Source organism: Bombina bombina, chromosome 3, assembly GCF_027579735.1.
Source record: "Bombina bombina isolate aBomBom1 chromosome 3, aBomBom1.pri, whole genome shotgun sequence".
Lineage (NCBI taxonomy): Eukaryota > Metazoa > Chordata > Amphibia > Anura > Bombinatoridae > Bombina > Bombina bombina.
The window spans coordinates 65,124,970-65,151,343 of NC_069501.1; positions in this window are offsets into that span (position 1 = coordinate 65,124,970).

Genomic DNA, 26,374 nt, shown 5'->3' on the forward strand with positions numbered 1-26,374 from the left:
TAGACAAAGAAAGCAAAAGAAAGACCCCTCTGAAATTCCCTCGGGCCTCCCCTCGCAGCACCGGTGGGGAGAGGAACCGAGACGCCGTCCGTCACTTTCCCGGCGTTGCTATGCCGGTTCTGGGGTACTGTGGAGCCTCTTCGTAGCCGCGCTGCTCAGGCGCTCAGTCTTGCTCTGCTCTCGGCGTCTGTGCAGCTGACCCACGTCACTCCTGCGACACAAGGAACTCGAAGAGCCACAAGACAGCCACCGCAGGGGCACAGCGCCAATAGCCGAGTCAGCCCGGCGGGTTCCCTCTTCAAGCCAGCCGCGGTGATCAGCAAACAGAGCAATCGACAGGGCCCCACACAAACAGCAAGGTAAGTTTTATGCTTCCATAGAGCCGCCTGTTGTGGAAATGGTCCGATAAGCGGGTCGCTGCCCCTCAAGCAGCTCTTCCTTCTTCCTTCCTTGAGCTCTGCAGCAGGGGTTGGGAGCCTTCATATGTCAGCCACCTCTTGCAGGCTACTCATGTCTTGCGGCAGACACCCGCTTCCCTCGCAACACCGGTGGGAGAAGGGGGGGGGGATCAGGGAGAGAAGGGAGTCTCTATAGTTACACCAACCAGGGAGAAGACACTTTTAGTTAAGGTTTATCAGGGTGATCCTTGGTGCGTTGTTAAGGCACCAACAGGGTTCCAGTGACACTTTAATGGTCTTACATTAGCCACCCCAGGTCTCAGGGTTTCAGCACGGCTATTCCCGCCAACAGCAGGAGTAGGAGCTTAGAGCACGACCTGCAGACCTGTGCTCAGACTCCTCCTCCGGAACCTCTAGAACATACCTCCCTTGATATTATTTAATAGATTATCCATATATGGTTATTATTCCTTTTGAATTACCATATTATTTAAATTATAATTCATAAGAGTTGATAAGAGTTTACTTAAAAACTATAAAAATGAGGCTTGCACTGTGAGATCCAAGAGCGGTTTCTTCAGACTTAGTTACCTTCTATAAATATAATTGTTCCATGTTTTTGAGGCCCAAGAGTGAACTCCTATGTTTCAATTAGAAGGTTTACATTTGGGAAGGCATTCTATTCTAATACCAGTTACTATATTTACCACTTATGATGTACAATGCATTTTACTTTAATGTTGAACTGATCTTACATTGTTCTCTGCATCTTGTAATATGTTTATATGCCTTGAAAGTAACCGCAATAAAAACCTTTTAACACATTTGTTTATTCATTTTGAATGTTTGTACTACATTCGTTAAATGTAATAGTATTTGTAATGCTTTCTTTAAATGTAATATTCTATTCGAATTTCTGATAATTGCATTTGAATAATGCAATATTCAAATTAGAGAAAAAAAAGTACTGGCGCTAATCAGCTAGGGAGAAGTCTATAAAAGGTACATAATGTCTATAATTACAATATGCTACCAGAATATGTGGAAATAGCTGTAAAAATTGGATAGACTCACGGCTCTGTTATGCAAGTGTGTTTAACACTACAACCTGATAAAATTCCTATGTTAATTAAGCAAATTCTATAGAATTTAACAATATTTGTAGTAGATGACTCACAACTAAGTTATGATAAACTTAAATTCCTAAATAGATTAGGCAAATCCTATAAATTTAAACAATATTAGTAGTGATATATTGCTCAAATATTAAAGACTAGCTCGAGAAAAGCAGATTACAATAATATTTAAGCATACAGGATGATTGCTGTATATAGCAAAAAAAACTTACTAGTGTAATAAGGAGTGAACAATCGGGGAAAAACGGTCTCAGCTAATAGGCTATTGTATCCGATAGCTATAATTTACCCAGGGATAAGCTAAAAAGGCTAAATTCAGATTAACCTAGTGATTATATTGTAATGTGATGAACCAAAGACTATGTCAAACAATAAGAAACAGGATAATTTATTACACAAATATATATAAAATTAAATCAAGGGTTGTACATAATAAAACATACTGGACATCCAGGATAAAAAAGGGTAAAAGTTTCTGAGATGGTGTGCACAATCCAATTGCTACTAGACTAATATATTAGTACCTTAGAACCGCTCTCTCTACGTCTAGAGAGAGGGGTAGTTTGGAGATTAGAGAGGAGCAATCAGAATGGATCAGCTCTCATTAGGCAGGGTAAGAAATAGCCTAAGCAATCGGAGTTCCACCTGCTTGCACGGGCTGGTGAAGTGAATCCTCCTTGTTGGTGGTACCATGCAGGGTCTTAGTTTTGATGGTAAACGGTCCTTTTCCCTTCGGTATGATGTTCTTCGTGGACGATGTGTTGCTGTAATGCCGGGTGGATCTTTGCACTTCCGGGTATGGCGTGCAATGTTGACGTAACGTCTGGGGTCTTTCTTTGTTGCAAGATCTTAGGTAGCGATCTCAGTTACACAATGTGTAGTTAACGGAATGGGTTGGTTTCCTGGCGTCTGTGTGAGGGCAGTAAAGTCCTTGCCTAAGATGCACTTGGTTAGTGCAATGCAGAACAGTTAGGGATTTTTTTTTCAAAGGATTTCAAATAAACAGTCTTGGCTGAAAGGGTGCATATAAAGTGGCAGCCTCAGATATAGCTCAGTGTCGGAGTTGATGTAACTCAGTTCAACGCGTTTCAACCCATGCTGGGGGCTTTTTAAAGAATGAGTTGTACTTAAGATTGTGCTTATTTAAGACAGTTGCCTTAAATCCTATTGGATAATTGAATGGTAGGTGTGATCCTGAAAGACCAGTCATTGTCAAAGATGTTTTAGGTGGAATCTATTTCTCTGATTCTCCGTTATCAGACAATGGTTCTTAGTTTGTATTCAATAGTGTTGTTGTACATAACGAACCAGGGTTCAACAGGTGCTCGGTAAAAGACATATATATAATTTAATGACAGACATTCATTGTTGTAAGATCACAGGTTTCTTAGCAGACACAGTTAACATAGGAGAGATGTAGTGAACACCTAATATATCTTCTTGATTTTTAGAGACTGCTTAATATTCCCTCTAGGGGTATGTGGATATATGTGTTCCACATATCCAAGAGGTACTAACAAGTGTTTTTATGAAAAATGTGTGAAAAAAATGGGTAAAAAAAGGTGCAGGGATTGATACACCATTTCATATGACAGCTTTAATTGGTTAATCTGTATAAAAAGATGCGAATAGAAGATGGAAGGGACTATATATAAAAAAATTTTTATTTTTTTTTAATGGAAATATTGTTATAGGTCACAGGTTTTCTAATAGTGACCAAACTTGACAGTTGCTGTTCGTACTCATAGTTATAGGTGCATTTTTCATAGAGAGGAATTTAGTCCTACATGAAGGGGCTGACATCTAATTCTGATTTGAGAACTAATGTATGTAAGGTTTTAATTTTATAGATAAGCTCTGACTCTTTCTTAAGAAGTTTATTTTCGAAGTTTCCACCCCTCCAGTGGGCTTTCACTTTGACTATCCACCCAAAACATAAGCTCTTTTAATCTGTTATGTACATCTTTAAAATGTTGGTACAGATGGGTGTCTTTGTTTCCCTTTTCTATAAGCCAGATATGTTCCCTTATTCTCTCTCTCTAAGGGTCCTTGTCGTTTCTCCTAGGTACTGTTTTTTACAGCTGCATTGAATAAGGTAGATAACGCTTTTGTCTGTGCATCTGATAGTGTCCTTAAAGGGACACTCAAGTCAAAATTAATTCTTATCATGCATTTGTTGATTATGCAAATGTTCAGTGTTGACTGGTCCTTTAATTAGAAACTTCTCTCTGGGATTGTTAGATGAAAATTCATTCATTTTTGAACTATGAAAGGATCTTCAGCATTGGCATGGGAAGAAACCGTTTACTTCATTGCCAAGTAGATCTTTTTGTATCATATAGGTGTTTTTTGTTTCTAAATTCACAGGAGGCTAGGATCATTTTCAAATTTTCAGACCGTCTATAAATAAATTTGGGTTTTAAAGATAGTTTGTCACCTATGATAGGGTCTTCTCTGACTAGGTGCCAATGTTTATTTATTAACTTCTCTTTCTATATTCCCCATTGTAATTGGTGATGAATGGTACTATTAGGTCCCTTCTGAATCTGGTATACTGTTTTTGGACAGTTTTTTTCTCTTTGTATTGTAGTAGACTTTCCCTTTCCACTTGTCTAACTTGTTCAATGTCTTTCATAATGGCTACTTCACTGTATCCCCTGTCTGTAAATCTTTTGCTCAAAATTCTTGCTTGTTCTTCATATGTGATCAATGTTGAGCAATTTTTTCTTACTCTGAGAAATTGCTCATTTGGTATGTTTTCCTTCCACCTAGTCAAATGGCAGCTGTCCGCATGTATGAAGTTATTGGAGTCTACTTTTTTTTTAGAAAGGTTTTGGTATTGAAATTATTCGACTCAACTTCTATGTCTAAGTCGAGAAATTATATTCTAGCTTTACTAGTTTCATAAGTGAATTTTAGCCCTTTGTTATTCTTATTCATGTTCCTAAAGAAATCAAGCAAGCTATTTTGGCTGCCTTTCCAAATAATAATAAGTATATAGTCTATAACTTCTATAGGTCACCAGATCTTGCACCAAACTACACGACCTCAGGAAATCTTCCTCCCAGTTTCCCATAAATAGGTTGGCGTAGCTTGGTGCAAATCTGGTGCCCAAAGCGGTCCCCTAGGTTTGGACATAGATTTTGCAGTTAAATGCCAAAGGTATTATTATCTAATATGAATCTGATATGGTCTAGAATAAAATCTTTCTGTTCAGTACTTATATCTTTGTCTCAAATATTTAGAGATAGCTTAAAGTCCTAGGGTATGTTCAATATTGGTATATAATGAAGTGTGATGTCGCCTTCTATATGCATATTATTCAAAATCTTTTTAGGACCTGTGCTGAATCTCTGAGAAAAGAAGGGAGTGTCTTCACTTACTTTTGTAAGTATGTATCTATATATTGCGATAAGTTTGCTGTAACAGTGTTGATCCCTGATATAATGGGTCTCCCAGGTGGACTTTTTAGGTTTTTGTGAATCTTGGGGAGAAAGTAAAATATGGGGATTCTTGGAAATTTAGGGTTAAGGAAGTCAAATTCTTTGGCATTAAGGATTTCTAATTTGTGCTTTCTCTAAGAGATTGCGTAATAGGATGGTGTCAACTCTAGTTGGATCCCTTTTCAGTTCTTTATAAGTCGTCTTATCACTGAGAAGTCTATCTGCTTCAGACAAATATGTCCTGTCCATAACAACTACAACTCCTTCTTTGTCTGCTGGTTTTATGATGATCTGGTGGTTATCTTTTAAATGTTTCAATGCTTCATTTTCCGACTTGTTTACATTTATTGGTATTTGTTTTCTATTCTCCAATCTTTCTAGGTCTCTGAGTACTGATTTCTATGCTCTTACCTTTTATCATTGGTTGGGTAGAACCTTGATTTTGCTCTTAGGTCTGTATGAATAAACTTATCAATGGGTGGAGAATTTCTATCATATTCATTGGGGTTTTTAAAGAAATATCTTTTTAGTGTTAATTTTCTCACGAATTGTTGTACATGGATATGTGTCTCGAATTTATTAATCCGAGTTGTCAGTGCAAAGGATAATCCCAAGCTTAACACTCTTTTTCTTCTTCTGTCAGTGGGTAGCTACTTATGTTGAATACGCCATTATCAATGGAGTCTGTTCCTATCTTTTGTCCCTCCTTTCCCTCAATTTCTTTGGATTTTCTGTTCCTTCCTCCTCTTTCCTCTAGTGTTCTTTTTCTTAGGTTCATCAGAGATGCTAGATGTACCCTCTCTGATATGCCCCCTTTGGCTGTTTCTGCTACAGGGTGTCTCCTAAAAAATGGGCATGTGTGGTTCCTTGACTATGGGTTATGGTTGTATTCTGTTCCTTAGGGGTACTCTCCAATTTTTTTTTTCCTCCCTTTTTTGAGGTTGGTTACATTATCTAGAATAAGGTCTATTGGCGTAATACCTTTCATTTCTAGTATAGTGTTCCTGTCTGAATTCCCTTTCTGGTATATAATCTTTCAGATCTATATTCTTTTTCGATCTATGGGGGGTACTTATGGTTATGCCAGCCAGTGTTCTGTCTATTGTCTGATTGGTACCAATCAGTGTTGATTCTATTACCATAGTGTCTGCCCTCACCATTAGTATTGGGATAGTAAAAATTATTATGATCATCATCTTTGGTTGGATCTAAGGGAAAGATCAAATGTAATACTCAGATGATAAAAGTTGTAGTCAGGGGTATTAATTCCCCTACTATTCTCATTAGGAAGGTCCCAATCCCCTCTTATACCATGTTTAGGTGGAATATATCTTTCCCTGTTTTTGTTAAACATTTTGGTCATAATAGGTGTTATTTAATTCTGTCCATGTAGTACTAAATGTTTTTTTGTTCTTATAGTTTGCGCCGTTATCTTTAAATAATGTAGTGGGAGTGGTTTGCGGGTAGGGGTGTGTGGATCAAGTGGCTTGTGGACTTTCTTTTGTTTCTACAGTCCCTAAATAATAACCTAGAACTACAAAGGGTTAAGAAGAATAAATTGAAAAGAGATCAGGATGACTCTTCAGTGGCCATATTAATCACCTGTTGAAGGATTGTTACAGTAACAGCTGTTTGTTTTTCAACTTTATCTGGAGACATTTACAACTACTTTCACCCATTTGGGTTCAGATTTTAAGGATACACTAATTTGGGGCTACATTTATGTCTATACATTTATACACAATTTTTTGATACATATATTTTTTTTCTTTAAGGTCGTATATTTATTATATTTTTGTTTTTATCATCAATATATTTTTGCTTTTTCATTATTTTTCCATTTTATGCATTGAGATAGTGGTGTAATTTTTCCTGTTGTCCAACTAGGCTGTTTTTAAATTAAGTCTGGTTTTAAAAGCAATATTCTAAGCTCTGCTACAAGGGAGACGTCCCTTTTTATTTTAAATGAAAATTTACCTCATATACTTACAACTATTTATTTTCATTTTTACATATTGACTGTGGCTTAATATCCTGACTAGATGTTTATAAATAAATGTGTTTGTTGCTTCTAGCTTTCTAGCGCCCTCCTTTTTTTTATCTGTATATTATTTGTCCGAAGCAGATAGACTTCTCAGTGATAAGACAACTTGTAAAGAACTGAAAAGGGATCCAACTAGAGTTGACACCAATCCCCATATTTTATTTTCTCTCCAAGATTAACAAAAAGCTAAAAAGTCTGCCTGGGAGACCTATTATATCAGGGATCAACTATGTTACAGCAAACTTATCGCAAAACATAGATAAATACTTACAAAAGTATGTGGAGACACTCATCTCTTTTCTCAGATTCAACACAGGTCCTACAGATTTTGAATAACATACAGATAGAAGGCAACATCATCACGCTCACCACCTGTGAGGTCACTTCATTATATACTAATATTGAAAATAATAATAATAATTTGTGATTTATATAGCGCTTTTCTCCCTGTGAGACTCCAAGCACTTTACAAATAAATCAACATAAGACATAAAAGTTTGGAGTTTCTGAAAGTCAGATAAGCAGACTGAATGCCTGATGGAAGAGGTGGGTCTTTAGCTTTTTTTTAAAAAGTCTGTAAGGATGGTGCCTCTCTGATTGCGCACGGTAAAGCGTTCCAGAAAGTAGGGGCAGCATGGCCAAATGCTGGAGCCTGAGTTTGTCCTTATTCTTGGCACTGAGAGGAGGGATACCCTAGGACTTTAGGCTATCTCTAAATATTTGAGACAAGATAAAGATATAAGTACTGAACAGAAATATATTTTATTCTAGACAGTATCAGATTCATATTAGATAATACCTTTTGCATTTAACGGCAAAATGTATGTCCAAACCAAGGTTTACACCAAGCTACGTCAACCTATTTATGGGAAACTGGGAGGAAGATTTCCTGAGGTTGTGTAGCTTGGTGCAAGATCTGGAGAAGGTACATAGATGATATACTTATTATTTGGAAAGGCAGCCAATATAGCTTGCTTGATTTCTTTAGGAACATAAATCAGAATAACAAAGGGCTAAAATTCACTTATGAAACTAGTAAAACTAGAATATAATTTTTGGACTTAGACATAGAAGTTGAGTCGAATAATTTCAATACCAAAACCTTTTAAAAAAAAAAAAAAAGTAGACTCCAATAACTTCATACATGCGGACAGCTGCCATTTGACTAGGTGGAAGGAAAACATACCAAAAGCGCAATTTCTCAGAGTAAGAAAAAATTGCTCAACATTGATCACATATGAAGAACAAGCACGAAAAGAAAAGGACCGTCTACCGTCAAAACTAAGACCCTGCACGGTACCACCAACAAGGAGGATTCACTTCACCAGCCCGTGCAAGCAGGTGTAACTCCAATTGCTTAGGCTATTTCTTACCCTGTCTAATGAGAGCTGATCCATTCCGATTGCACCTCTCTAATCTCCAAACTACCCCTCTCTCTAGAAGTAGAGAGAGCGGTGCTAAGGTACTAATATAATATTCTAGTAGCACACCATCTCAGAAACTTTTACCCTTTTTTATTTGTTTTTATCCTGGACGTCCATTATGTTTTATTATGTACAACCTTTGATTTAATTTTATATATATATATATATATATATATATATATATATATATTTGTGTAATAAATTATCCTGTTTCTTATTGTCTGACATAGTCTTTGGTTCATCACATTACAATATAATCACTAGGTTAATCTGAATTTAGCCTTTTTAGCTTATACTTGGGTAAATTATAGCTATCAAATACAATAGCCTATTAGCTGAGACCGTTTTTCTGATCTCTGATGAAGCGCATTGAGCATGCGTGAAACGCGTCAGATCAGTATGACCTAACCTTGTACACCACTGCGTGATTCACCACCCAAGCCTGAATAAACCCACTTGGTTGTAACGATCCTGTTGGTCCTCGTTCCTTTGTTGTCTTATCAGATACAATAGCCTATAAGCTGAGACCATTTTTCCTGATCACTCCTTATTGCACTAGTAAGTTGCTTTTTTTTTTTTTTTTTTTTTTTTTTGCTATACACGGCAATCATCCTGTATGCTTAAATATTATCGTAATCTGCTTTTCTTGAGCTAGTCTAATATTTTGAGCAATATATCACTACTAATATTTTTTAAATTTATAGGATTTGCCTAATCTATTTAGGAATTTAAGTTTATCATAACTTAGTTGTGAGTCTATCTACTACAAATATTGTTAAAGGGACATGATTCATGATTAGAAAGAGCGTGTTGTTTTAAGCAACTTTCCAATTTACTTCTATTGTCTAATTTGCTTCATACTCCTTGATATTATTTGTTGAAAAGCATATCTAGATAGGTAGAGGCTTATTGGTTGCTGCACACAGATGCCTTGTGTGATTGGCACGCCCATGTTCATTGCTATTTTTGCTATTTCTTCAAGAAAGGATATCTAAAGAATGAAGCAAATTAGATACTGGAAGTAAATTGGAATGTTTTTTAAAATTGTATTCTCTACCTGAATCATGAAAGAAAGATTTTGGGTTTCATTTCCCTTTTTAAGTTCTATAGAATTTGCTTAATTAACATAGGAATTTAAGTTTATCAGGTTGTAGTGTTAAACACCCTTGCATAACTTAGCTGTAAAAATTGGATAGACTCACAGCTCTATTTCCACATATTCTGGTAGCATATTGTAATTATAGACATTATGTCCCTTTTATAGACTTCCCCCTAGCGGATTAGCGCCAGTACTTTTTTTTTTTCTTCTCTTTTTGGTCCATATCCTTATTTGGGGGACCCTCCTGTATTTGGCTTTTAGGGGTCCTTATCACCAACTCTCTCCTTTTTTAATATTCAAATTAGAAAAATTTGAATCTATATATTTGTAATAGTATTTCTAATGCTCTCTTTAAATTTAATATTTGAATTACGCAATATTCAAAATAGAAACATTTAAATTTATATATTTGTTTCAATTTACTAAATTCCCTACCACATGAACTATTGAACTTCTGAATAGTATTTGTCAAATTGAATGTTACATTCGATTACTGAATTTCAACATTCGATTGTCCAAAACTAATATCTACAGGACTATTATTTCTACAAAACGAATTACACTTTTAGTACGTTCGCCCATCCCTACTAATGATCTGTAAAGTGGCATAAGAAATGCAATTTTTGCTGCTAATACCTATCCCAATGCAACCAAGTATTTAACTGGCCTAACTGGCTGCATTGACTACCAAATTTTAAATTCACAAAAAGAAATCCGGCTCCGAAACAAGACAAATGCCCCAAGTTGCGCCTTTATCAAACATGATCTGAATGCACATGCCTACTGAAAGCTGAGCAATTAGATTTGAATTGGCTGCAGTGTTTAATTTTTAAAGGGACATTAAACACCTCTAGATAATAATATAAATTGTTTAATTACATGTAGTAAATCAACTTTGCAATATATTTTCATTATTAATTCTGGTCTCCTTTACTGTAATTTTGATTCTGAATATTTCCAATTCATGTTAAACATGGGAGTGCAGACACAGCTATATTCCAGTGTGTCATTGGCTGCACACTCTAGTGAGCCATTTATAACCATTCTTAATTGGCCTCAGCAGAAAAGGTAACCTAAGTTACAATATGGCGGCGCCCACTGCTTTATGGACATTAACGTTACCCTTATTTTCTCAATATTTATTTGAAAAGATTTTTGTTTTTCAAAAAAATAATAATAAAAAATAGTTACAAAATTTAAACATTTGAGATCACGGTTCACTATAATATACCTGACGTTATAGTTAGACTGGTGAGAGTCATGCGGTGGTGCAAAAATTAATACTTCTGATTATGTTAAAAGTGAATATGCTAGCAGAGTACATATTATGGAATTAGAGGGTACCGAATGAGACAAAAAAAATAATGGCACAGCATCAAATAACCACTTCAACAAGTATACTTTAAATCCAAGAACCAAGGTGTTCTATCCAACTAGTTAGCCTGCAGTTGCTGTCTATCCCTTGCTTCCGTGTACATAATCCAGGGCTCCCACAGAGAGATAAATTGGTCTTTAGTGTCTAATATATCCGCTGCAGTGCTACTAAATTGAAAATAATTTATTCTCTTGCAGGTACTGGGTCATGAAGAAGCGCCTGAGCCGGAGTCAGAGTGAGACTTGACTCCAAAAATTTCACTTAGTAATGAGAATGTTTGTGCTCAAATATTATATACATGTTGGCAGTGCCACCACATGTGTGAGTAAGTTCCTCTCTCTGTGCATCCTCTCATACAATTCCCCTTATTTGGATCATTAGTGTGCATGCGTGAGGGATGAAAATACCACCTAAACGCCACCTTCATATAATTCTCTTTTAAGTGAGCACATATTGAGAAGGAGGGTCCCTTGTTTAATATTTATTACCATTTCTCAGACGACCAAGAGAAATTGAAATCACTTTCCCATTTGCACATAAAAGGGAGCTTGGTCGCCTCAGAACATTAACTGATTCTGTAATGTGTCAGTAATGCGATATAACCCCCTATTTGCCCATTTACCATTCTACCATAGAGTAAAAAAAAAAAAATTGATCCAAAATGCAGGGGTGAGTGTAGTAAAAAGTGTCCAATACAAAATATAGAGTTATCCAATGACAGCAATATTGCAAAAAAGTGTCTTAAAAAGTAATAAAACAATACGTTCCAATTGGGGGAAAAAGGGGTATCAATCCAAAAAAATGTGACTCCTAATAATTCATCATGTGATAAACTCAGAAAATCCAAGAAAAAATCAAAAAATATATATAAACAATTATCCAGTGGATGATCCAAAAAGTTTATTCCAAATGGCTTGGGATAGTGATTAAAGAATAAACAATACCATCAGTGTGTGAAAAAAATGGTGCAAAAATATGAGAACCTGTGAAAAAAACAAAAATAGCAAATATAAAGTAAAAGTAAAAAATACTCTAATGCATATGAAAATATGCTCACCAGTAAGTCAACGCATTTCGGTCTTTGGCAGACCTTTATCAAGACTAACTGGAGTTATCTACGGAGTGCTTTTATAGGGTGATTCCTAGACTGATTGGGTGGATTTTGGCGCCAAAATGTTTGGTCTGCCCTTTCCTGTTTTCCCTATGTGTGATGGGAAATATGTTTGTACTGAGGTATGTTGAATTAATGTTTTGTTAACATTTGTAAGTATTTTGAATTGTTTCCAATTTTATTCCTTTTCAAGTTGTTTTATTAAGTCAAACAGTTAAAGAATAGTTAAAAAATAAAGTTAAAAAATAAAGTTCTTTGTTGTAGTCGATCTACATCTTCCTGTTTTCTTAAAATCGGATCTGAAATTACTTCCGGTTTGACCCTGACCTATTCCGGTTCATGTTGTTTTACTTATTACTGGCATATTGTCCCTTAATTTTTGTAGTGTGCTTAACATTTATTGGGGGGGGCTGGGCTTCCTGATGTATTACCTAATAATGTTGATAGTGCCCATTCTTATTATTTCTTCATTTGTTTCATTCCATGTATCTGTCTTTTTTGCGATCATACCAGATGTGACGTCATTTCCAGTTTCTGTAATCGCCGAAACCGGATGTTACGTCACTTCCGGTATCGGACATTACATCATTTCCGGTATCTTGAGACTGGGGGACCGGATGTCGAAATGTGCATTTACTTAATTTAAATATAGTTGTATTAGGCATACCTGGCTGTCCTTGGCTATCTGGATAAAATTGAAATGGTGATCAATTCCTTGTAAATTAAATATATAGTTACTGTGGCTGTGACTCTATATAAATTTGTGAAAGCAACCTAGATGGGTCACTATATATTCAGATCTAGACAGATTCAGGAACTTGTATTATGCCCATCTTTCTGATAAAAGTAGCCTCTAATGTAATTCATGCATGGGTGTGGAGAAAATGTAAATACATGAATTCAACACTGCCTGTGGGCATTGTGTTGATTATATGCATCTACAATATGGAAAGTGTAAATGCACAAGTTTTGTCACATTATACAATGTGACAACATTGGTGTCCCATTTATTCAGAATTGAGGCTATAACTAAAAGGTGTATAAAATAAAACACCATTACATTCTGATTTTGGTTCTGTATCCTATGCCCCATATTACTTTATATCTTATCTAAGGGAGATATATTTACCTGTTGGACTGTCTGGATAAGGGCTGTTATATTTTGTGATCAGTCTTCAGTAGCACAAATCTAGATGTAGCTATGTGTTGATATAGAGGTAGATTTGTTTATGTTTATGGATACTATATCCTATAATCTACTTCAGGAATAGTCTGAGTGGCCTATATTTATAAGCCTAGAATTATATAAGGGTTTGTTACTATACCATCCTCTATAGAGTTAAAGTCATAGTCAGTGTTAAGTGTGTTACCTCTAAAGGTTAGATATAAGAGTCAGGTTTTTTTCCAACTAGAGTCATTTCTGATAGCTAGTGTGAAGACACATGCATTCTTTGTGATCTATCTAGTAGTTTTGAAACCTTTGTTCCAATCTAACGTCTTGGGTTTCCCTTCCTTGGCTAAGCAATGAGGTAGATCTAGATTACAGCTGTTGTCAATTAGTCTTTTCTAAGGTATATAATCTGTGAGAGGTCTTCTTTGTGGTTTAGGCCTTTGGGGTAGAGGCAATCAAGTAAAAAAATCCATTTGGATTCTTAAAATAACAATTTCTTTTTGTGGTCCCCACCTCTCCAGCTTTTCTTGACCTTCTCTATTCCAAAGAATTTAAAGTCTTTCATATTTCCTTTATGTATTGTCGCGAAATGTTTGTATAATGGAGTGTCGGTGTTCAATTTCTCAATACATAAGATGTGCTCCCTGATTCTATCTTTCAGGGCTCTAGATGTTTGTCCCACATATTGTAGTCCACAGGGGCAGAAGATGACATATATTATTCCCTTATCTTGACATCTTATTAAATCCTGGATCTTGTATTTCTCCCTCGTACCATGTGGGGAAAACTTGTCAGTCTTTAATCCACTCTGACATGCTTTACAGCTTGGGCATGGGAAGAAACCTTTAATAGGTTTACCTTGGAGATCTGTGTTTCTTCTTATTCTGCTTTTTGCGATGCTTGGTGCTAGTTTTTGCTTCAGAGTGTCGGTCTTCCTATAGATGAACCTTGGTTGGGATATCAATTTTTCACTGATAACATCGTCCTCTTTTAGTATGGTCCAGTGCTTTCTGATGATTTGTTCTATGATAAATCTATTGGCGCAGTACTCTGTAACCATAGGTATGTTGATAGTGTTCTCCTCCCATTCATTAGCTGGCTTTGTTTTGTATCTTAGGAGTTCCTTTCTGTCAATATCCTCAACTTCTTTAATCTTCTCTTCCAGGGTTTCTTCGGTATAACCCCTTTCTAGGAATCTTTCCTTTAATACATTTGCCTGTTCTTTCCATTTTCGGGGGTTGGAGCAATTCTTCCTAATCCTTAGAAGTTGTCCCTTTGGTATATTAGCATTCCAATTCGGGTGGTGGCAGCTTAGACTATGAATATAGTTGTTACAGTCGACCTCCTTAAAGAAGGTCGACGTCTCAACTTTACCATTTATAATTTCTATTGACAGGTCTAGGAAGTTCAGTTTGTTGTAACTGTATTCGTATGTAAATTGCAGGTTCATTTGGTTGTGATTCATCACATTGATGGTATGTTTCAAATCTTCCAGTGTGTCTCTCCAGATCAACAAGATATCATCTATGTATCTGAGGTACAGGACCAGGTACCAGGTACAGGACGAGAATATGTTATCATTACAGAAGTAATTATGGCTCAAGATGTACTTTATGCCTTCTAATAGAAATGTACATTGTTCCTCAGGTACTTCCGGATCCTTTTTGAGAAAAAAGTTGACTGCTTCTAGGCCAGCTTCGTGTGGGATGCTCGTGTATAACGACGTCACGTCACATGTTGCTAGTATATAGCTTTCATCCCAAATTAATGACTCCAAAATTGATAGAACATCAGAGGGATTATCAACATCCTAATCAATACCAGAGAGATTTGAGGGCATCCCCAACAAGAAACAACTATGGAAGAAAAACTTCCTACTCTGACTACAGACAAGAACCCCCAAGCTATGGGAGAGGAAACCATCATTATGGTAACAAACCTTACTATAACCAACATACACCGAATCACTATAGGAGTAATAATCGAATACAAAGTTGGAGAGAATACCCCACACATGATTACAGAAGATCTAACAAGATACAACAGAGAGATAATCCAGAGATGGAACAGCGTAAACAAACATCCCAAGTTCATAAAGGTGATTTTAACCCCCCAAATGTCCAGACCCAAAATCTGGCCCCAACCTCAGACCATGTTTTTTTAGGAGGAAAGCTCACATCACCCCAAAGAGAGAGAAATACAAAAACCAACACTGAAAAGAAAAAACATGGAGTCAGAAGACCTAAGAAGTCCAACTCAAAAAAGAAGACCCTTTGAGGGAAGAAAAAGGAACAAACGAAGAAGCAACCATCCGATGCTCCACAATCTGCTAATGATATAGGATCGACGAGCCAAAGGAAAACCAAAGGGATATTTAATCTTAGCTCTACACCGCTATCAGAAAAAGAAGAATCAATACTAACATATGGCTTAAGCTTTGCTCCAGCAAAAGCGATGGATAAATTCCAGACTTTTATAAGTGCTAAAGAATTGGTCAGGAAACTGACACTTAAAAGACACTTTCTGAAGTCTCCCATTGAAACCCAATTGACACAACCAACGAGAGACCGATTCAAACACACGGACCTTAAACCTAGATCAAAATTTTATCCGACTAGCAGCAAAGGCAGCGCCATTGTAGCATTCGAAATTAATGTCTGCCAAGACATAAGAAATCTAAGGACTGACAAGATCAAACATATAAAACATAATCTCTCTAAGTCCCAGATAGAAACTATTAAGAAATTAGAAAAGAATCCTGACCTAACAATAAAGCCAGCAGATAAAGGAGGTGGCATAGTCATCATGGACAGAAGTAAATATGAGGAAGAATGCAGGAGGATTCTGAATGATGACAACACCTACCAGAGGCTTCATAGTAATCCAGTGGCTCAATACAAAAAAGAACTTGATAATCTGCTGACAAATGCTAAAGCACGAGATATTCTCAACGAGAGAGAATATAATTATATTAAGATATCACATCCAATTACCCCAGTTTTTTATCAGTTGCCCAAAATCCACAAATCTCTAGTTAACCCACCAGGGAGACCCATCATCTCAGGTATTGGGTCCCTAACAAGCAACCTATCCGAATATGTTGATCGAAATTTACAGAAATACGTCACAAAATTACCATCATACCTCAGAGATTCAACCCAAGTTCTATCAATATTGGAGTCATTAATTTGGGATGAAAGCTATATACTAGCAATGTGTGACGTGACGTCGTTATACACAAGCATCCCACATGAAGCTGGCATAGAAGCAGTCAACTTCTTTTTTCTCAAAAAGGATCCGGAAGTACCTGAGGAACAACGTACATTTCTATTAGAAGGCATAAAGTACATCTTGAGCCAGAATTACTTCTGTAATGACAACATATTCTAGTCCTGTACCTGGTCCTGTACCTCAGATGCATAGATGATATCTTGTTGATCTGGAGAGGCACACTGGAAGATTTGAAACATACCATCAATGTGATGAATCACAACCAAATGAACCTGCAATTTACATACGAATACAGTTACAACAAACTGAACTTCCTAGACCTGTCAATAGAAATTATAAATGGTAAAGTTGAGACATCGACCTTCTTTAAGGAGGTCGACTGTAAAAACTATATTCATAGTCTAAGCTGCCACCACCCGAATTGGAAGGCTAATATACCAAAGGGACAACTTCTAAGGATTAGGAAGAATTGCTCAAACCCCCCGAAAATGGAAAGAACAGGCAAATGTATTAAAGGAAAGATTCCTAGAAAGGGGTTATACCGAAAAAACCCTGGAAAAGAAGATTAAAGAAGTTGAGGATATTGACAGAAAGGAACTCCTAAGATACAAAACAAAGCCAGCTAATGAATGGGAGGAGAACACTATCAACGTACCTATGGTTACAGAGTACTGTGCCAATAGATTTATCATAGAACGAATCGTCAGAAAGCACTGGACCATACTAAAAGAGGACAATGTTATCGGTGAAAAATTGATATCCCAACCAAGGTTCATCTATAGGAAGACCGACAATCTGAAGCAAAAATTGGCATCAAGCATCCCAAAAAGCAGAATAAGAAGAAACACAGATCTCCAAGGTAAACCTATTAAAGGTTTCTTCCCATGCCTAAGCTGTAAAGCATGTCAGAGTGGATTAAAGACTGACAAGTTTTCCCCACATGGTAAGAGGGAGAAATACAAGATCCAGGATTTAATAAGATGTCAAGATAAGGGAATAATATATGTCATCTTCTGCCCCTGTGGACTACAATATGTGGGACAAACATCTAGAGCCCTGAAAGATAGAATCAGGGAGCACATCTTATGTATTGAGGAATTGAACACCAACACTCCATTATACAAACATTTTGCGACAATACATAAAGGAAATATGAAAGACTTTAAATTCTTTGGAATAGAGAAGGTCAAGAAAAGCTAGAGAGGTGGAGACCACGAAAAGGAATTGTTATTTAAAAAATCCAAATGGATTTTTTTACTTGATTGCCTCTACCCCAAAGGCCTAAACCACAAAGAAGACCTCTCACAGATCATATACCTTAGAAAAGACTAATTGACAACAGCTGTAATCTAGATCTACCTTATTGCTTAGCCAAGGAAGGGAAATCCTAAGACGTTAGATTGGAACAAAGGTTTCAAAACTACTAGATAGACCACAAAGAATGCATGTGTCTTCACACTAGCTATCAGAAATGACTCTAGTTGGGAAAAAAAACCTGACTCTTATATCTAACCTTTAGAGGTAACACACTTAACACTGACTATGACTTTAACTCTATAGAGGATGGTATAGTAACCAACCCTTATATAATTCTAGGCTGATAAATATAGGCCACTCAGACTATTCCTGAAGTAGATTATAGGATATAGTATCCATAAAGATAAACAAATCTACCTCTATATTAACGCATAGCTACATCTAGATTTGTGCTACTGAAGACTGATCACAAAATATAACAGCCCTTATCCAGACAGTCCAACAGGTACATTTATCTCCCTTAGATAAGATATAAAGTAATATGGGGCATAGGATACAGAACCAAAATCAGAATGTAATGGTGTTTTATTTTATACACCTTTTAGTTATAGCCTCAATTCTGAATAAATGGGACACCAATGTTGTCACATTGTATAATGTGACATAAAACTTGTGCATTTACACTTTCCATATTGTAGATGCATATAATCAACACAATGCCCACAGGCAGTGTTGAATTAATGTATTTACATTTTCTCCACACCCATGCATGAATTACATTAGAGGCTACTTTTATCAGAAAGATGGGCATAATACAAGTTCCTGAATCTGTCTAGATCTGAATATATAGTGACCCATCTAGGTTGCTTTCACAAATTTATATAGAGTCACAGCCACAGTAACTATATATTTAATTTACAAGGAATTGATCACCATTTCAATTTTATCCAGATAGCCAAGGACAGCCAGGTATGCCTAATACAACTATATTTAAATTAAGTAAATGCACATTTCGACATCCGGTCCCCCAGTCTCAAGATACCGGAAATGATGTAATGTCCGATACCGGAAGTGACGTAACATCCGGTTTCGGCGATTACAGAAACTGGAAATGACGTCACATCTGGTATGATCGCAAAAAAGACAGATACATGGAATGAAACAAATGAAGAAATAATAAGAATGGGCACTATCAACATTATTAGGTAATACATCAGGAAGCCCAGCCCCCCAATAAATGTTAAGCATACTACAAAAATTAAGGGACAATATGCCAGTAATATGTAAACAACATGAACCGGAATAGGTCAGGGTCAAACCGGAAGTAATTTCAGATCCGGTTTTAAGAAAACAGGAAGTTGTAGATCGACTACAACAAACAACTTTATTTTTTAACTATTCTTTAACTGTTTGGCTTAATAAAACAACTTGAAAAGGAATAAAATTGGAAACAATTCAAAATACTAACAAATGTTAACAAAACATTAATTCAACATACCTCAGTACAAACATATTTCCCATCATACATAGGGAAAACGGGAAAGGGCGGACCAAACATTTTGGCGCCAAAATCCACCCAATCAGTCTAGGAATCACCCTATAAAAGCACTCCGTAGATAACTCCAGTTAGTCTTGATAAAGGTCTGCCAAAGACCAAAAACGCATCGACTTACTGGTGAGCATATTTTCATATACCTTAGAGTATTTTTTACTGTTACTTTATATTTGCTATTTTTGTTTTTTTCACAGGTTCTCATATATTTTTGCACCATTTTTTGTTCATTTTTTCACACACTGATGGTATTGTTTTTTCTTTAATCACTATCGCAAGCCATTTGGAATAAACTTTTTGGATCATCCACTGGATAATTGTTTATATATATTTTTTGATTTTTTCTTGGATTTTCTGAGTTTATCACATGATTAATTATTAGGAGTCACATTTTTTGGATTGGATACCCCTTTTTTCCCCAATTGGAACGTATTGTTTAATTACTTTTTAAGACATTGGATAACTCTATATTTTGTATTGGACACTTTACTACACTCACCCCTGCATTTTGGATCAATTTTTATATTTTGGATTACTATTTGCACTGTTTGTATATGAACCATTTGTTTTACCTGCATTTGTAACATCGACTAACACTCATTCCCACCATTGTATTTATATTGTTTTTATACTGCATTTATATCATATAGATAGGTTTTTATATGGATCCATGAGAATTTTAGACTGTCTTCTTTTTAAATTGTTTTAGATAGATTCACACGTCTATTTTATATGTCTATTTTTATTATGTTTGATTAAAATATCATTTTAACTATAACACTGTGGTCTCCACCTATTTAGCTCAAAGCGCACTCTTACACACCCCATCCAAACCGTGAGTTCTTACTTTTAACACTAGCTTCCCTGATCAATAGGCCTCGAGTAAAGGCTTTGAGTGCTCCCCAAACAAAAGCGGGATTGCCCACTGAGTGGTTGTTTGTCTCAATAAAACCTCTAATTTCTGTCGTTAATGTGTCCGTCTAGAAAGGAGAAGATAGAGGGCGCCACATGGTGCAAATCAGACTAACACAGAGAGTATTGGTAGACAATAGGAATCCTACTCACGTGGTGAGAAGCACTAATGTGCAGTAAAGGCAGTCCGGAACCAAACGGTCGTCCAGTAGACCCAGTAGTGATACAGAAGCAGACGGTATCCTCATCCTGCCAAGGGGAGTCCAGAGATCCCAAGTGCCGTGACCGTGAGTGCAGGGCTAACGATAAGCAAAAGGCAACAGCTCAGGATGGAGCCTCAGAACTGCTCAGGCCAAGAGATAGCAGCTAAGGGAAACAAAATAGTGACCTCCAAAAAGGGGGGTGTTTCCAATTGATGGTGCAGCAGCAAAATGAGAGTAAAATAATTTATTAAAAGATTAAAAACAACAGCAACGCATTTCTCAGTATCACAGCACTGTTTCATCAGGCTATACAAACTATCTCTCATAGCTGCTATACTTATATCTAATCACAACCAATCAGCAGCGAGGCCAAGTGCACACCCACCAGTTGATACCAAATATCATGCAGGTAAATCAAAATAAAAAACAAATGAATTTGTCTTCTATTCTCCAAGATAACAGAATGGTACACATATAGTTAAATTAGTATTGATACATTAGTTAATAAAATAATAAAATATATACAAAATCTCATGATAATTAAAACCGTCAACATTTCATAAAAAGCGTTATCTAAAATGTCATGAAATGGTATAGACCAAACAGTGAAGTCAGGACAGTCAGGAGAATTGAACCAATTGTGGAATTAATTGTTTATGTTCATTATCGTCATAATCGATTGCATGGCTAACCCACACACAATATAGACAAAGATGATTCTCTAGGAGAGAAACAAAACAGAGCGCATCCACGATCTAAGTGTAGTTTAAAAGTCACACTTTATTTTGATATATAAAACAATGATTGCACACTCACAAAAGAGCCCTCAAACATATGAGGTATGTCTGCACACTCAGCAAATTTACTCCATACCCCTCCAGCGATATTGCGGTCTCCTTTCAATTTCCCTCTGTATATTCGATGCCTATATTTATTTCTGGCTCTAACAGGGGATATATGAACTACCAAACTGGGGGATAGGGCTGTTATTGTTGTATGTTAGGAGATCGTGTAGATAAGGCTGTTTTTTGTCTGTGCAATAGTAGCCGGCTTATGCTCAGAACACAGCGTATGTTACACTCACTTCTCCTGGGATTATGGGCGTGGCCTTACGTGTTTCACGGGCTCCTCCCGCTTCGTCAGAGGCTATGCCCATCTATCCATAATCCGCCCTCTTATTCGGTTCACCTATACACGCCCCACTATTTCTATTGGTTGATGCAGGGGTGTGTGAAAAAAAAGGAGTGTTTAGCTCCGTAACTGCATGACAGTCTCGATCTAATACACTCTGAGCCTGTCATATTGTATAGTGGGAAGGATACAAGTGCTATATTTAAATACCTGTATATTGAAACCATATCATAAACTAAAATAATAATTTATGTTTGTGAACGTAATATGTTATTCCTTATTGAGACCATAATATATGTAAAAATTAAAAATATTAAAAACTTTGGCGAACATTTCAACACAATATAAGGGGTGTTCTAAGATATAGTGCGTTTGTTAAAATAAACAATACATTAAAATAAACAGTACATTATACAGTTACCTTGAATTAGTATTACAAATTAAAATAACTGAATCTGATTAACATTAGTTATTAAAATTCATTGGTCACAGTACATATATAAATCATTTCTTAAAAACTCCATAATAAATATATAGAATTATATATGATCATAGGGACAAATTTACAAATTGTTTGATTATATTCTTCTAATCAAATTATCACTAAGGAAGCAGTATAATAGTGTATTTTAATAATCTAGTTAACTTCAAAAACTAACACTTTTTTCAGTTATGAAATTAATAATATTATACATACTGGACATATGTTACAGGAGACAATTTTTTTTTATATATATATATATAATGTTACCAGTATATAAAGTATATATATATTATGGGCTAATATAAAACCCTTGAAATGGTGATCTATACTCGTCACTTTCTAAGTAGAATATAAATAATTCTATTGTTCTTGAACTTTATAATATGTAGACTGGTAATATTAGTGTTAATAGTAAGACCCACCAGAAGACAATGCTTTCCTATCCCCTATTGAATAAGTTTCGCTAAGCTTTTAAGGATATTTTATGACTATTTAGGTTTACAAAAAAGCTGCCAGGTCTATATATAAAAAATTTTGTCTCCTGTAACATATGTCCAGTATGTATAATATTAATTTCATAACTGAAAAAAGTGTTAGTTTTTGAAGTTAACTAGATTATTAAAATACACTATTATACTGCTTCCTTAGTGATAATTTGATTAGAAGAATATAATCAAACAATTTGTAAATTTGTCCCTATGATCATATATAATTCTAAATATCTATTATGGAGTTTTTAAGAAATGATTTATATATGTACTGTGACCAATGAATTTTAATAACTAATGTTAATCAGTTGTTGTTTTAATTTGTAATACTAATTCAAGGTAACTGTATAATGTACTGTTTATTTTAACGTGTTGTTTATTTTAACAAACGCACTATATCTTAGAACACCCCATATATTGTGTTGAAATGTTCGCCAAAGGTTTTAATATTTTAAATTTTTTCATATATTATGGTCTCAATAAGGAATAACATATTACGTTCACAAACATAAATTATTATTTTAGTTTATGATATGGTTTCAATATACAGGTATTTAAATATAGCACCTGTATCCTTACCACTATACAATATGACAGGCTCAGAGTGTATTAGATCGAGACTGTCATGCAGTTACGGAGCTAAACACTCCTTTTTTTTCACACACCCCTGCATCAACCAATAGAAATAGTGGGGCGTGTATAGGTGAACCGAATAAGAGGGCGGATTATGGATAGATGGGCATAGCCTCTGACGAAGCGGGAGAAGTCCGTGAAACGCGTAAGGCCACGCCCATAATCCCAGGAGAAGTGAGTGTAACATACGCTGTGTTCTGAGCATAAGCCGGCTACTATTGCACAGACAAAAAACAGCCTTATCTACACGATCTCCTAATATACAACAATAACAGCCCTATCCCCCAGTTTGGTAGTTCATATATCCCCTGTTAGAGCCAGAAATAAATATAGGCATCGAATATACAGTGGGAAATTGAAAGGAGACCGCAATATCGCTGGAGGGGTATGGAGTAAATTTGCTGAGTGTACAGATATACTTCATATGTTTGAGGGCTCTTTTGTGAGTGTGCAATCATTGTTTTATATATCAAAATAAAGTGTGACTTTTAAACTACACTTAGATCGTGGATGCGCTCTGTTTTGTTTCTCTCCTAGAGAATCATCTTTGTCTATATCGTTACCTGAAGCCTGGGAACAGACACCGCTGGGCACATAAGGAGCAGCAACCCTATACCGGTCATTGGATCAAGTAAAAAGACTGTTACTTTTTATTTATTTATTTATTCTTTATTTATTTTTTATGGACTTTTTATGGACATTATTAATTTGACATTTTTGCTTATCAATATTTATTTATGTACATTGTCTACTTTTTTGCCATATCAGTATTGGCAGCCTTATTTGTATCTGCATTTTTATAACAACACAAGTATATCTGAGATTGATATTTTATTAACATTTGCTTGCTAGGTTAACCTTCAAATTTTGGAGATAAATGGTGTTACTGGTTTTAGTGATTGTGGCGCCGTCTGTTTTTAGGGTATAACCCACACACTTATAACCAAAAAGTAGTATTAATATTCAAAGTTACCAATATGTGCTTATGCAAGAAATGATTATAAAGTTCATATCATTAGTGGAAAAAAAAACCTTCTCACTGGGAGCGTCATGATGACAGGGGTGGAGGCGTGGTTTGTGACGTGGTGCTGCTAAGCTAGCTATGTGATAAAAAAGATGATGTATTAGATTGATAGAAGACTGTTTAGTAAAAGATCAAGAATAATGTGTATCAGAAGCTAAATGCGATCTCATTTCAATCCCTGTGGTGTTTAATGTACTGCTCGTAAACGGCAGGTATCTGTTGAACCACGTAATCCTCATGGGGGCGTGATAAGCAGACTATAAACAGAGTCAGCGTGAACTATAGACCAATCATATCAATAAGAGATGAATGGGAGGCGTGACGAAACAACACTATCAACAAAGACAGTGTGATTAACTAATCACATATGATCAGTGTTTTATACTAAGTGGCAAAAAAGTATGTCTGGATATACTGAGAGTTCCTAATACTTGCACATCTATTTGGGGCTATAACGTAAGGTAAAATTGTTATAATAACTGATTGTGACGTGTGGTAGTGAATTTAAGTGCATTGGTGACGTGAAGTGCAATGCAGGGTTACTTGTGAACCGCCACAGACCAAAACAAATTGGAGAGGGGTTACATACCTTAATGGCAAGATGTGAGGGATGATGTGACCATGGGTAGCTAAGTGATCGGTAGGCTAATGTGTAATAAGGGGACTTCACAGTGACATATTAGTGAGTGGATAACAAGCTTTAGGTGGTGCTTGATGATCTCTCATAATACCACATATATAGTGACATTGATATACAACCTACATATATTAAGAGATACATATATGTAGATATATAGGAGCCGATGTGATTAACCAAATAACATGGTAAACCCTCAATCGGCAGGTACATGGTGGTCAGCTAGGGGCCTCTTACAGGTACCTGTTTGGCTCTGGTTGCTATCTGTGTACAGTTTGTCTATTCTATTTAATGTGTCCGTGAATAGCTTGTCTCTGAATATAGCTGGGTTCAGAGTCCAGCTCCTATTTCTTAGAGAGTCAATTAAGCCTGTAAGTTTAGTTAAAACTACATTGTGGTCAGACCAGACATTGGGAATGATATTGGAAGTAATGACCAAGGTAGCTAGGAGTTGACTAATTAGAATATAATCAATTCTTGAGTAAACTTTGTGCTGTGGAGTAGAAGGTATAGTCTCTAGTTTTCCCCTTATGAGCTCTCCAACTATCTATAAGATTGTGGTCCAGTAAAATCTATATCAGGGTCTAGTACTAGATTAAAATCGCCTCCGATAATAATACGGTTTTGCTTCCAGCTGGTCAACAGCTTGCTAATTTTGAATAGAAAAGGAGCTTGGGCTTCATTGGGAGCATATATATATATGTTTCCAATGACAACGTGTGTATCATGAATCCTGCCTCTTACTATGACATACCTGCCTTGTTTGTCAATAAAAGTCTCGTCTGTTTTAAAGTTAACACTGTCGTGAACTAAAATAGAAACCCACACTTCTTTTTCTGACAAGTGGCATGGAACTGAGTGGAATAGGATTTATCCCAGTATTTGGGTGTATCGACCTTTGTAAAATGTGTCTCTTGCATAAGAACTGTGTGCATTCATGGATCTATATGTGGAAATGGCCTTTTGTCTTTTTATGTTAGAGTGTAGTCCCCTAACATAGTGTAGAAAACAAAAGGCTACAATTAGCCATGCTGACACTCTCACCAGAATTAATCTAACTGGATCTAGTCTTTTATGACAATATGCATCATTATGATATAAGCAGTATTCTGGATATAGCTGGTACCTTGGGGTAGGGTATCTCTGTGACCGTGACCTGCAGTAGGAACAATCAAAAACAAACCAAACAAAAAACAATAACCTCATCAAGTAACAAATAACTAAAAGATAATGGAGCCTGGGTATCAGACTCAAAAGCAATTGTTAGCGGACTCAGTGGGGGGGGGGGGTTAAGGGGATGGGAGTAAGGGAAGTGGTATGTGAAGAAAGGATGACAAAGCATACCAATTATGTGCCGTAAACCTGTAAACAGTTATAGACAATGTGTATTACACATAACTGTCCCAATCAAGAAATTTAAGTCTGCACAGGACTTGAGTGGAAACCTGCCAGAAGAAAAGAAAGTTTGCTAAAGAATCCTCATGTAGGATTCTCAGACTCTCGTCTGGACCTCAGGTTTTTGCCATTTCTGTGAATTGGGGTCCAATCTCGTGAAAAGGTCTTGCGCTGTGGCTTGGGGGATGTAGAGAAGTCTGGAGTTATCTTCTCGAGATTAAGTTTG